This window comes from Mizuhopecten yessoensis, unplaced genomic scaffold (genome assembly GCF_002113885.1).
Source record: "Mizuhopecten yessoensis strain PY_sf001 unplaced genomic scaffold, ASM211388v2 scaffold11159, whole genome shotgun sequence".
NCBI classification, from domain to species: Eukaryota; Metazoa; Mollusca; class Bivalvia; order Pectinida; family Pectinidae; genus Mizuhopecten; species Mizuhopecten yessoensis.
In genome coordinates, this window is record NW_018408909.1 from 427,049 (window position 1) to 439,338 (window position 12,290).

The window sequence follows — 12,290 nt, forward strand, 5'->3', positions numbered from 1 at the left end:
CCCCCCCAACAAAATTAATATTGAGAGGACAACTTCAATCGCGGATCCATTTTTCGTCATTAATCGGCTGCTTTTGTTTCTTGGTTTCTCTGATGAGTGCTTAGCAAGAACTGGCCTGTTTAATTATGTTGCTTTTAGAATATTTACGGATATATAAGCTAATAGACAAGTTGCACCGAATGACAATATTTGTATGACGTGATGTTTACCACAGTTACGTCATGCAGACAATGTGACAATCATGACCCGCTGATGACGCTCGATTGCGTGCTAGGTCACAGAGACGCTGTGACGTAATTACCTGCAACAGTCTAAAATTGGGTCAATGAGTGCCCCGACGATGTTAGCGACATATAATATATATAATATATACGTCTCTGCTTTCAATAAATCGTAACATTACGTATACGCTTTGTCGTTCTAGAATCGATGAAGCAAGCTCAGTCTGACTTTCCTGGAATCATATGGGCTGTTTAAGGCTTGACTCCAATCATTTCTTGTTTATGTGGGTAGTGCACGAAACGTGATGAGTGTTTTTCTAGACCCTAGTCGGATGTATTATAAATGTAATTTTTCTGTTTAATAAAATCGAAATAAAAATGCTTTAAATGCCAACTGAAAACAGTAAAACATTTATGCTTACTATTTTTGAAATTCATCTCCTAGAAAATTTTGATTGATATAATTATCATAATTCAGCGCTGAAGTTAACATTAACAATAATTCGAGGTTCTTATACACCTCTTCATCACAACCTAGTTTGTACGTCATCTCAAAGCGGTTCACATTTTAATTAAGTGTATATGACGCCATAATAATGATGACGTCAACAACTGGGCCATGGAAGCCATACGACTGATATAAATGTTTCCAGTGTACAGCCTCTGGATAAACCTTACAACTAAAATGTTATACCAAAAACAGCGAAAGCTAGTACACGTGAGGTTTTTCCCATCGGACACTGTTCGGCTCATTCCGATACACTGTAAACTTAATCGGGGACCAATTCTGAAGCGAAGTGAAATTCACGTGCAACACGTTTGATAGAACATTTTTTTATGTGTACTGTATAATTTTTTATACATATTGTTCCACTATATTTGGTAAAACAGCATCAAGGGATAAAAATGGGTTTTCTTCAGTATTCATGATAGTTTGCAACACAATTCCGTTCAAACATATTTTCCAAGATGCGGTACCGCGCTCTATTGAACATGTTTGAACGGAAGATAGATGCATACCACCATAAATGCTAATAAGATGCATTTCAATCCGTATTTGAATGCCATCTACATTTAGTAGAGGAACATATACATATACGTAATAGTGGCAATGCATTTTAATAATAATAATAAAAATTTGAGGTTCTTATATACCGCTTTATCACATCCTAGTTCGCAGGTCGTCTCAATGCGGTTCACAAATTATTATCCGTGGTTTTAGGGTCTTTGCAACCAGTCAATACATTTCTCAACTCCCTTGGGAACCGGAGCTGCCATTTCGGCGCTAACAGCTAGCATCCGACAATTTTAGCACTGCCCAACCACGTTCTCATTTACAGCTAAGTAGACTGGAACAAGCGGAGTAAAGTATCTTGCTCAAAGATACCACACATAACCGTGCCGTGGCGCGAACCCGCGATCCTTCGGTCACGAGCCCGGCGTCCTACCACTGGACTACCGTGCCTCCTTAATGGGGGAAATATATTAATATGATGTCATCATTCATCCCCGCTGACGTTGTAATGGCGGTCATTGGTTTCTCCAATCTAGTTTAAAGAAAGATATAGACATTATACGATGGCACACAATCGAATTTATGCATTCTTAACAGACATTCTAGATAAACATTGGTGACTGTTGCGCGGAATCGACAGATAAAATGTAAATAGCACGTTTATTATATAATATAAGAAATACTAACCGCGTGCGTCCATTGGACGTTGGGCTAACGCCATCTGGATATATTTCTCACACAATACTTATTTGAGAAGTAAACACACACATATATGTTATTACCTGTCCTTTTAAAATAATTATTTCAAAACTTTAGATTATTGTGTCAAGAAGTTCAACAAATTGCATACGTTGTCTAGAGCGCCATTTTTATTTGTCTTCCTTCCTGTGCATCTGTTGGTATTGTTCGGACTAATGGATTGATAAAACACAAACAATGACATTGAAATGTTGAAAAGTACATAGAAAAAAATCATAAAACAAACCGCGTCTTATGTACTGTTCAATTTCGTATTCTGTTGTGCCGCTGAAGGAAAACTCTTCGTACGGTTAAACTTGACAAAAATGTCGATGGTTCCAGTTCAATTATTATCTGAAATTAATTAATTAATTTCCAATTCAACAGACCCAAAGGTCCACTTACAGAATGGATAACAACATTACAACACAAGTATAAAATATCACAGTCAGGTATGCATGTAACACAGACTAAAAGATACTCGTATGTAAAACAAAAGTAATTAGTGAAAGCAAATATTCTTTAACCGTACTTTGAACTCGGCGAGAGAGGAACGGAACATATCACAGTCTGGTGCAAAATCAAGAGAGTGAAAATTACATTGAATCCTGTTTAAAATACTATACTTTCTAACGTTTATTCTACTTCTCTGGCAGTAAAACTGGTTGAATCGAATTGATCGTAGATTACGACCAGGGACTAAAAAACACATTTGCTTAACTAAATATGGACAATCAAAAGCACTATTAACACAATTGTAAAGAAATACACAGGCTAAAAATGCCCGCCTATGTTCGAGGCTAGGAAGATTAAAATCCCTACAAGTGTCAGCGTAAGACATGGAATTGTAGTCAACGTGTGGTCGTGTGCCTTAAAACATAAAAAAAAAATCAAAAATTTACGCTGGACATCTTCGACCTGGTGAATTAAAGATGTTTGGTAAGGAGACCAGATCTGACAACAGTGTTCTAACTGACTCCTGACAAGACTTATATATAGAGACCTTAAAACATGTTTTTGTGTAAAACGTTTACATGAACGTTTTATAAGACCGAGCATTCGCATTGATTTGGAAACAGTACGTCTGATGTGGGTACTAAAACTTTAAAACTGATATTAAACACATTTACTCGGGTCTATATGCCGCGAGGTTTCATACTGTATAATGAAGGACTTGAAATCTGATCCAATAACATTACGTACGCGTGTAACAAATAAAAACGTATTCATAAACATAAAACGAGTCGGAAATTCTGAGCATTGATTGACAAACAATGTGACAATTATGACCAGTTGACGTCATGTTATTTTTCAGTGGAAATTCATGATGACCGGGGCCATAACAACTCTCATTATAGGAATTTCAAAAATTAAGAATACTGGTTAACTACTTATTAGTGAATTTTGTAATTATGAACCTTGCTGCTGCTCAAAATAGATTTCTGTGGCCGTCAAGGTTACAGCGAACGTCCTCGGGGACTGAGAACGCCACCAATAGTGTAGAAACACAAATATACGTCACCGATGACATTAGATCATCTATATCCGTCCACAAATATGAAATCAGAGCGTTCCAAGCCTAATTAAATCTTTACCTCTGACTACAAAAATCGTCGGTAAATAAGAATAAGGTCAACTTAATGTGTCATAACGTAATCATAGAAAAAAAGTCACAGTGGTTCTTACACACACAGGCATGAGATCAGTTATAATTTTTTAAGAACATTTTATATAGAAACTGCTGGAATAGAGGTTCTGTCCATAAAGTCTGTTGCTCCCAGTTAACTCTCGTTCTGATATCATTTTGCATATATATATATCTTGAATTTTGTTTAGAATCGAAAATTAATATAGCTGTACAAAAAAATATATACATCGCTTGTTTATGAAAGTACTTATATGTTATTTTTGAAAAGGTTGAATAGCGCAGTTTCCATCGAACGTTTACATGTTTAAATGTGGCGTTTCAAAATTAAAAATCTGATGCGAGCTAGAAAATCGTGGTAGTCTGGTGTAGGGAATCACAGTTTACAGTATACCTCGATTTACTGCCCTAGATTTCAGTAGATTAGGCAATGAAATTCCGAATAGTCCTAAGAAGATCTCAAACCAATGTCTAATGAACAATGATTACAGTTTTTGTCATAACTTTCAGTAGACAAAGCATAGCAAAACGCCGCAACTTTTGCCTTCCATCATCAATACGTGACGTCATGACATTGTTGCTTGTGACGTCACAATGGGTGTTATTACACATGGTACACATATGAAATAATAACTGTTGATTATATTGATATACTCAAATGGATTGGGCACAAGCTATAACAACTTATAGAAGCCCTCTCCTCAACTATAATATTACATTGATAGTGATAGCGACATATGCCAATCAAAATAATTGTATGAAAACAAGGAACATAGAAGACAAAAAAAGACGACAAAAAGAGTATTAAAAGACAGAGGAGATCATAGAGATGAGTAGAGTATATTTCGAATGATACAAAAGGTTCATTCAAAGTATGAATATTTTGAAACTACTTAAACTCAAACTACTGCATGGCACGCACTAGCTACACATTCTTTTCACATCAGCTATTCGTTTGTCCATAATACACATTCCTTAGAATCCTTCCTCGAGTCATTCCTGTTCCGTCTAGGTAACATATCGAAGTGCCATGCAGCGGAATTATTTCAATTTGAAAAGAAATACATATATATACAATTTGCTGAACCAGTAACACTATTAACTATTCTATAGACCTACAATGCAGAAAGAGATGTGTAGGAGAGAAGAGATTATGACAGATTAGATACATATACCTGTTCACACAAGTTTTGTTTAGAAACGGTCACTTGAATGAATAAAAGTCTGAACAATTTCAAAAATACGCTCATTGTCAACATTTGATAATTCAACATTTCCTGACAACAGTAACTCTATGTGCACAGGATGATAGGATATCAACTTATTTAACATTTCATGTCTGATGTTCCTGTACATTGGACATTGGAAAAAATAATGGTATGAGTTTTCACAGGGTTGTCCACAGGCACAAAAAGGAGATTCTGCAAGGTTCACACGAATGAGATCATAATTCAGTTGGCTACAATTGTGTCTAAGTTTAGTTAATAAGATAGTAAAGCGACGGGGTCCGTAATTAAAGAAACACTGTTGGTAAATTGAATGCGATCCGACCATGTTATAAAATATGTCGAGATTTGGGGCTAACAACAGGTGAAAGCTGACCAAACTTTGAATTGTAGCTAAGCTCTCGTCTCTGTCATTCTCGCTGTATCTTCATTTCACCGCATTGGATGTTATTTACCTGATTATGTAGATTACAATGTACACACCGGAAGGTGTTGAATAGGAATTCGATGTCCGCAGGAAGTGACGTAGTTTTGTTGTCTTATTGTTTACTAACAATTACCGCCATCTTACCGGTGAATATACGGATGTGAACTTGCCGTGAATCTGTGTTTATCTGATCAATCCTCGTATGACTTTCTTTCCTATAGTAGTGAGTAATGAATCGGACACATTACAATACATAAGTACACGTGTTCCAATTGACAAGATGATTGTAACGTGTGTAAGAAACACGTGTAATGTGCGTGTACAGTATCGGGGTTAGGTTGTATTTCGCATATGCATAGAACGAAACAAAATGTAACACTATTGGGAGATCAAATCCTTATCTTTAATACAGAAATAAGCAATAAAGCTTGGACAATGAATATGAGTTAATAATTGTAAGTACAGGTTAAAATAAGGGCCCTACAGTTCAGGTTGTATCACTTATTTGTGTGTGTTTGTATTGCGTTCATCTTCCTAGGGCCATACTGGTTGTGTGACACGATACAAAGAGATACATAATAATCGAATTTGCGACTAAGCAAAATTAGCTACCGTAGGTCTTTAAGGCTTAACGCATTGTTATCTCCCACATCTGATCATGCATAAGTTACGTCTGATTTAGGCATTAGTGTTATCACTCATACAAAACAATAGAATAATTATCTAAGTGTGATTGAATCCGTGACACATTCGTTCATACCGAACAAATCCCTCACTTAATCAACCATTGCTATAATTTGACGTTAAATTTACACTCTAAATACAAATCAATATTTACTAGGTACATTATTCACAATATTCTTGCAGAAGTGAAGGAATGAGCTCATCTCATTTTTTTCTTGCCTCTGCATTTTCTACTGAAATGTAATGTACTCGAAGAATAATACAATTAGCCGAAGCAAGCATTTAAACAATACTTTTGATGGGGTATTAAACTTCATAATGACTGAATGATTAAACACGTAACAGTACTAAGATCATCTCTCGTACATAATCTCCATTACTGATCCTATACTAGACCCTATACTATAATAGGCCCCAGCTAACACCTAATAGGTATAAACATTAACCAATTATATCATATAAACAACGGTCTCTGCTTTAACGTCATACATAATTGACTCATTCTACGATATAAACAATGACCTGTGCTTCATTCAGAGTCATGCAGAATTAACTCATTCTATCGTATAAACAACGGTCTTCAGTTTAAGTAATATATAATTAATTCATTATACGTTGTCCGTAAATGTATGACAAACAGCTGTTTAACTGGCAAGAGTTGAATAACTCGGATTAGTATTAATCATTTAAGAGCGCTGTGGTCAGTGTATCATATGTCCAGAGACCCAGTATCTATACGTACGATGTACTTATTACTATTAGCTCATTAATGACCACTGATGAAGAGATAATGCTTCGGCTGATTTTAGTCACGGAATCCAAATGTCGACAGGTGACGTGCATTTGTGTAATTCACGTGCAACCCACTTGACCAAGAGGGATTATTTTCATGGTCAGTATCGGTCAGTTTCCATAAAGGGCTGATGCGGACAAATCTAATAAAAGGCACGTCATTGTTTGCGATATGGCAGCATTGACACGTCTCCCTCGAGTACGGCACTGTTAGTGACCATTACGAGGGCTTTGTCCAAGGACAGCTTCACATTCTCCCACAATTGATTCGGACATGGTCATCCGGCTGGTCACCTGTAAATTATGGATCTGTCTCGGACAGTTGAATTATATAACTGGTCGGTTTGGTCAGTTAGCGATCCGGACCATATCGGGTACCTTATTGTGCATCGCTATTGTAGCGGTCAGCCCGGTAATGCATGCATTGTCCAGTGGTTTATGGTAGTCGTCCGGATTTATTTAGGGAAACCAATCATAATGTTCCCAGTTGGAGACAAACTTAATTGACAGAAAATGCAGTCTGCAATTCTTGTGACATTTTGCGTTAATTTTAGATTTCACGTCCGGTAATCTGGTCTTGGATAATAGAAGAAGTGTCAGTAACTGACCGTAGAGACATAATTCCCCGCGGGTACGTGCTGGAGCGGTCAGTGAGATATCTCGCTGACCACAAGTACGAGTTTCCCCAAACAGTGTCTGTACACAGCATCAAAGTTTGGCCAATGTACAAAGGTCAAGATCTGAAGACGAAAGATAGAATCAAAACTCGAAATATTATTGCGTTCACTGGATGAGGAAGATATATCAATATTTATGCAACTGAGAGGCGCCTCACTAACCTGCGATAACGCATTAACACGCCAGCTAAAACTTGTTTACAATTTCCATCCTTGTACATGTCCGGGCTATTTTGGCGATTGACTTGCAGACCGCCCTTGGTCAGTTGTAAAGACCTTTACTACATAGTGCTTATCTCACACACTGCGGTCAGTCCGACTTCTGTCAGATTTGTGTAAGAAAATTAGCTTTCACGCACCAGCTAAAATGCCAGTTCTCTCGAGTCTTCACAGTCTGTTCCTATATTTCATTTACGAGGTCGGTCAGATTTACGATATCCAACGCGTTATACGTCCTGTCGAATAGCTAAATCGTACCCTTTCATGTATATTTTTCACAAAGAAGTTCAAGTCATTTTTTAAAGTTTATTGCAAAATACGTTATGCATGTTATTAAAACTTTTAAATACGACCTGTTATATAGAACGGTTTAGAACTCTATAAAATATGCAGAAAAAGTACATTTGCCTATTGTTAACACAATAAAATGAGTATCAAGTAACATGCATTATATTTCAAGTTATTTCTTTCAGTAAAATGTATGTAAAAGAGCGCGTGTTTCTGTAAATTGTATGTAAGTAATATACCTACCTATATACCTAAAGAAACCGTACAGTAAATTGTTAATTTTAATTCAAAATTGCAAATCTAAGTATTACAATGGACTGTATTCAAAAATATCAAATTTTGATTAACTGATTAAATGTATATAAAACTGAGTATTTCAATAAATTTTAAAATATAACCTTACTTGGTTTTGAAAAAACTGCATATATAAGCTGTATGTAAATCATTATTTTTATTGGCTGTGTGTAAAACAGTGTATTAAAAAACCCGTATGTAAAACCGTGTGAACTAACTGTAAGTTTAACGTATATCTTAATTTTCTGTTTATAAATATTAGCTGTTTGTAAAATTGTGTAGGTTAAAATTATATGTAAAACCCAATCTGCTTTTATAATTACTGTTGAAAAAACTGTATTCACCTATAAAACACTTTGTGCTTTAAACATTATGTTAGAATGTGTTTTTTAATTAACTGTACACAAAAATGTGTACGCGATGGCCAGGTGGTTAGGCGTCTGTTATTCTTCTACCACTAGCCCCCCCACTACTGGGTCACGGGTTCGAACCTGCATAATTTGCACTGTATATATGCACTGTACTGATGAACCGCAAGGTTTAAGGTATTAATGAGGCCTACGTGGGGTAGTCGCCAGGTACTGTCCGTAGGTCGGTGGTTTTTCTCCGGGAACTCCGGCTTTCCTCCACTACCAAAACCTGACACGTCCTTAATTGACCTTAGCTGTTAAAAGGACGTAAAACACAAACAAAGCATTGACATTAATTGTTTTTAAAACTTTTATCTTAATAAACGGAATGTTACACTGCATTCGTCGGTAAACCATATGTTATTTTTGTATTGCAATTCACTATTCTGTTAGCATTCAGACTTTCGTTATAAGTCGATATATTTGCTATTTCGATTTGTGACATGTTATTTTTCTCCTGCCAGACAGATATGTGACTGACATTTAGGTATCTTAAGTTTAAATCATAAATCGTCGAAGTGAATTATAAAGCAGTGGTCTTCCATTAACAGTTAAAATGCAAACGAAATCAAAACTAATGAACCCAATTAGAATCGTGACCAAAAGAATGCATCCCTTTGTTTAACATTTTATTCGTAGTTTCGCTTTTGATATATAAAACGCTAAGTCTGGGTCGTGTGTCCAGCAATGTACGGCACGACCACGCCCCCCTCGTGCCTTAAGCACCCGAAGGATAGACAGGGTGGCCACTGATGCACGCGACGGCTTTTTGACCATTGACTGTACAATCATAAAAATATCAAAAAAGAAGAAATAAATTATCAAAATAAAACATCTGGCACGAGTTTTAAATTGTTTCTTTTATTGAACAGCTGGATGACAATGATAGAAGTTCCTTTTTATTGTAGAATAAAACAAAAATATCTGGTGAATTGTAGAAACGATTATGGTTTATAAATATTCATAAACTCTCGTGTTTAGCTGACCGCACGAGTAACGTGAAACTGATGATATTTATTGATAATCCTGTCAGGGATCATTCTTTCGGCAGAAGTCATTTTTTCGATGTATAGATGACAAAACACTAGCTCAGTAGTGGGTATGTGTTTGACCATCAGAAGCCTCGTGGTCATCCTTTGTTCGGCCGTCGGATCAGTTTGTCCACCTGCTTGCGAGCTTGACCTCTCTGTTTCTAATGTCACGCGAAAAGAGGCAATTAACGGTTAAGAAAGTTCAACTTCTTTTTGAATTTCGTCATTACCGACGGGTATTGGGGCGTCCGGGGTACGACCCTTTGGGGGTCACGAATAAGGGCCACAAGTCAAAAACCCATTACCCGAGGTGATCCGATCGTATCACCTCGCCGAAATAACAAATTCAGCGTCCGTGTCGATATCCGGATACAATTACTAGGTTGGTCATTGCAGTTGATCCGCCATGATATGTAAACATAATTGTTGGGACCTCTTGTATCACACTATAAAATCTATACTTCAGTCACATCAATGGCCAAATAAGGATGCGAATAAAATAGTACCGAAAAGACACAATCGTCTTAAATGCGGCAACTACTAAAATCCCCCTCCAATTAACGTTGGGTCTATTATGAAATCTTTATTATTGGGTTGTGTTATGGGAGGCTCTCAACACGTGTTGTTTATAGACCAATTCATTGAGTTCAATTTTAGATATAGCCAAATAATTGCTCAATAACTAAATGCCGGCAATGTTTCTATCGAAACAGCTGCGTGTGGTAGATTGTTTGGAAAATAAACTGAGAAATGGCACTATAATGTACGTTCTGTAAGTCGAAGCCCATTTCTAATGTATAGCATTAGCTGAGGTGATATGGTAGCACCTTATGTAATTACGCATGTAGTAAATACATAACCCTAAGGAACCACACAGAACCCTGAGGGACATCAGTACCTGTTAACATACATTTGTATGTAATGGGTTTCCATTTTAATTTTCTTTTCTTTTAGTTTAAATTTTATTTTATTGTCTGTGCAACATTTCAGTAATACAAACATGATATACATATATTATTCGAAAACAAGTACAAAGTACTTATGCTAATCCGTCTCCTTCTTAAATGAAGCGGCAATTGGACGGCACTGACTAATATTATACATATAGATTCTGGTATATGGAAGAGAAAAGAGGGAAGGGGGAGGGAAAGAGTTGGGGAGTAGAATATGTAGCGGAGTAAATTAACTGCATTATCATGGAAGGAAAACTAGTTGGAGTACAGGACTGTACCAATCGGAACTCCTCGGTCTTTTCTACGAAATAAACCGTTTCGGTATCGGAAATGGCCGAGTGGTTACGATGTGGACTGTACATGTGATTGTCAATGTCTATCAGAGACATCTCATTTCAATTAAAGATATTTCTATTACTCTTGGACATATCTTTATATCATTTCAGATATCTCTGATACTTTCGAGAGCTCTCTTTTTCCTTAATCTTCTTAACCTTACTTTCTATAGCCAATCGATATATTTACAAATTTTCGAAAGCGATTCCGTTGAAATGCAAACATTATTATTTTTTCTATCCCTGAATCTGTTGTATTATATAATAATTTAAAGAGTCTAGGTCTTCACATAATATACATCTTGTATTTTGAATCCAAAGTTTTCTCCATTTTTTACACTTTTTTTTAAAAATGAAAACAAAAAGATTAGAGTTTAAAAAACAGTGATATTTTCTTCCTTTTTGTAGGTGTGGAGGAGAGGGGTGGTGCGTTATAAGACTTAATTAGCATAGGAAATAGTGAATGCCCTCTATTGGATCATAGTATATCAATTCCAACCGGAAACAGTTGGTCTCATAAGTGGAGCGACATTGTAATAACACCGGAAATAGTCAGTGAGCTTTAGGGAACCACACTTTCACATAAAACACCGAAAATATCAAGTACACTTATTAAAGTCGCAGACCTGAACAGAGCAATATTACAACTAAACCGGAAATAGTTCTTTCAGTGGAGCCATACTCTGATAACAATGAGAGTAGACTAACACCGGACATATCGGGTGACCTTAGTGGAACCACAAAATAATAACACCGGAAACAGTCTGACTTAAGTAATGCTTTATTAGCACAGATAACGGTTAGTAAATGTAATGGAACCACAATATTTCTACACACAAACAGTCGGTGAGCTCAGTGGAACCGCGTTATTCTAAACCGGAAATAGTAGCTGACCTAAGCTGAACCACGTTATATTACACTGAAAATAATTCGTTACCTAGTAGAACTACGCTATATCACACCGAAAATAGTAGGTGACCTCACCGGAACTACGTTATATTAACACCGGAAATTGTCGGTGACCTCAGTGAAACCACGCTATATTATACCGGAAGTAATAAGTGACCCCATAGCACATGTTAACATCAGGGACGAGCATTGCAAACATTTCCTTGTGTCCAATACACATTTCCCAGAAACTGACCTATAAGCGCCATTACCTGTACGGGATATAATTGATATCATCTGCGGTAATCACGTAACAGACTTGATAGTTCTATACCGACGGCTAATAAAACAATCATTTGTCATAGCTAATGTCCATGTACCTCGCTCGTCCGTACATAAGTCGCGTGCATGTAGATGACATGTCCAGCAGTGTTTACCAACAAATGT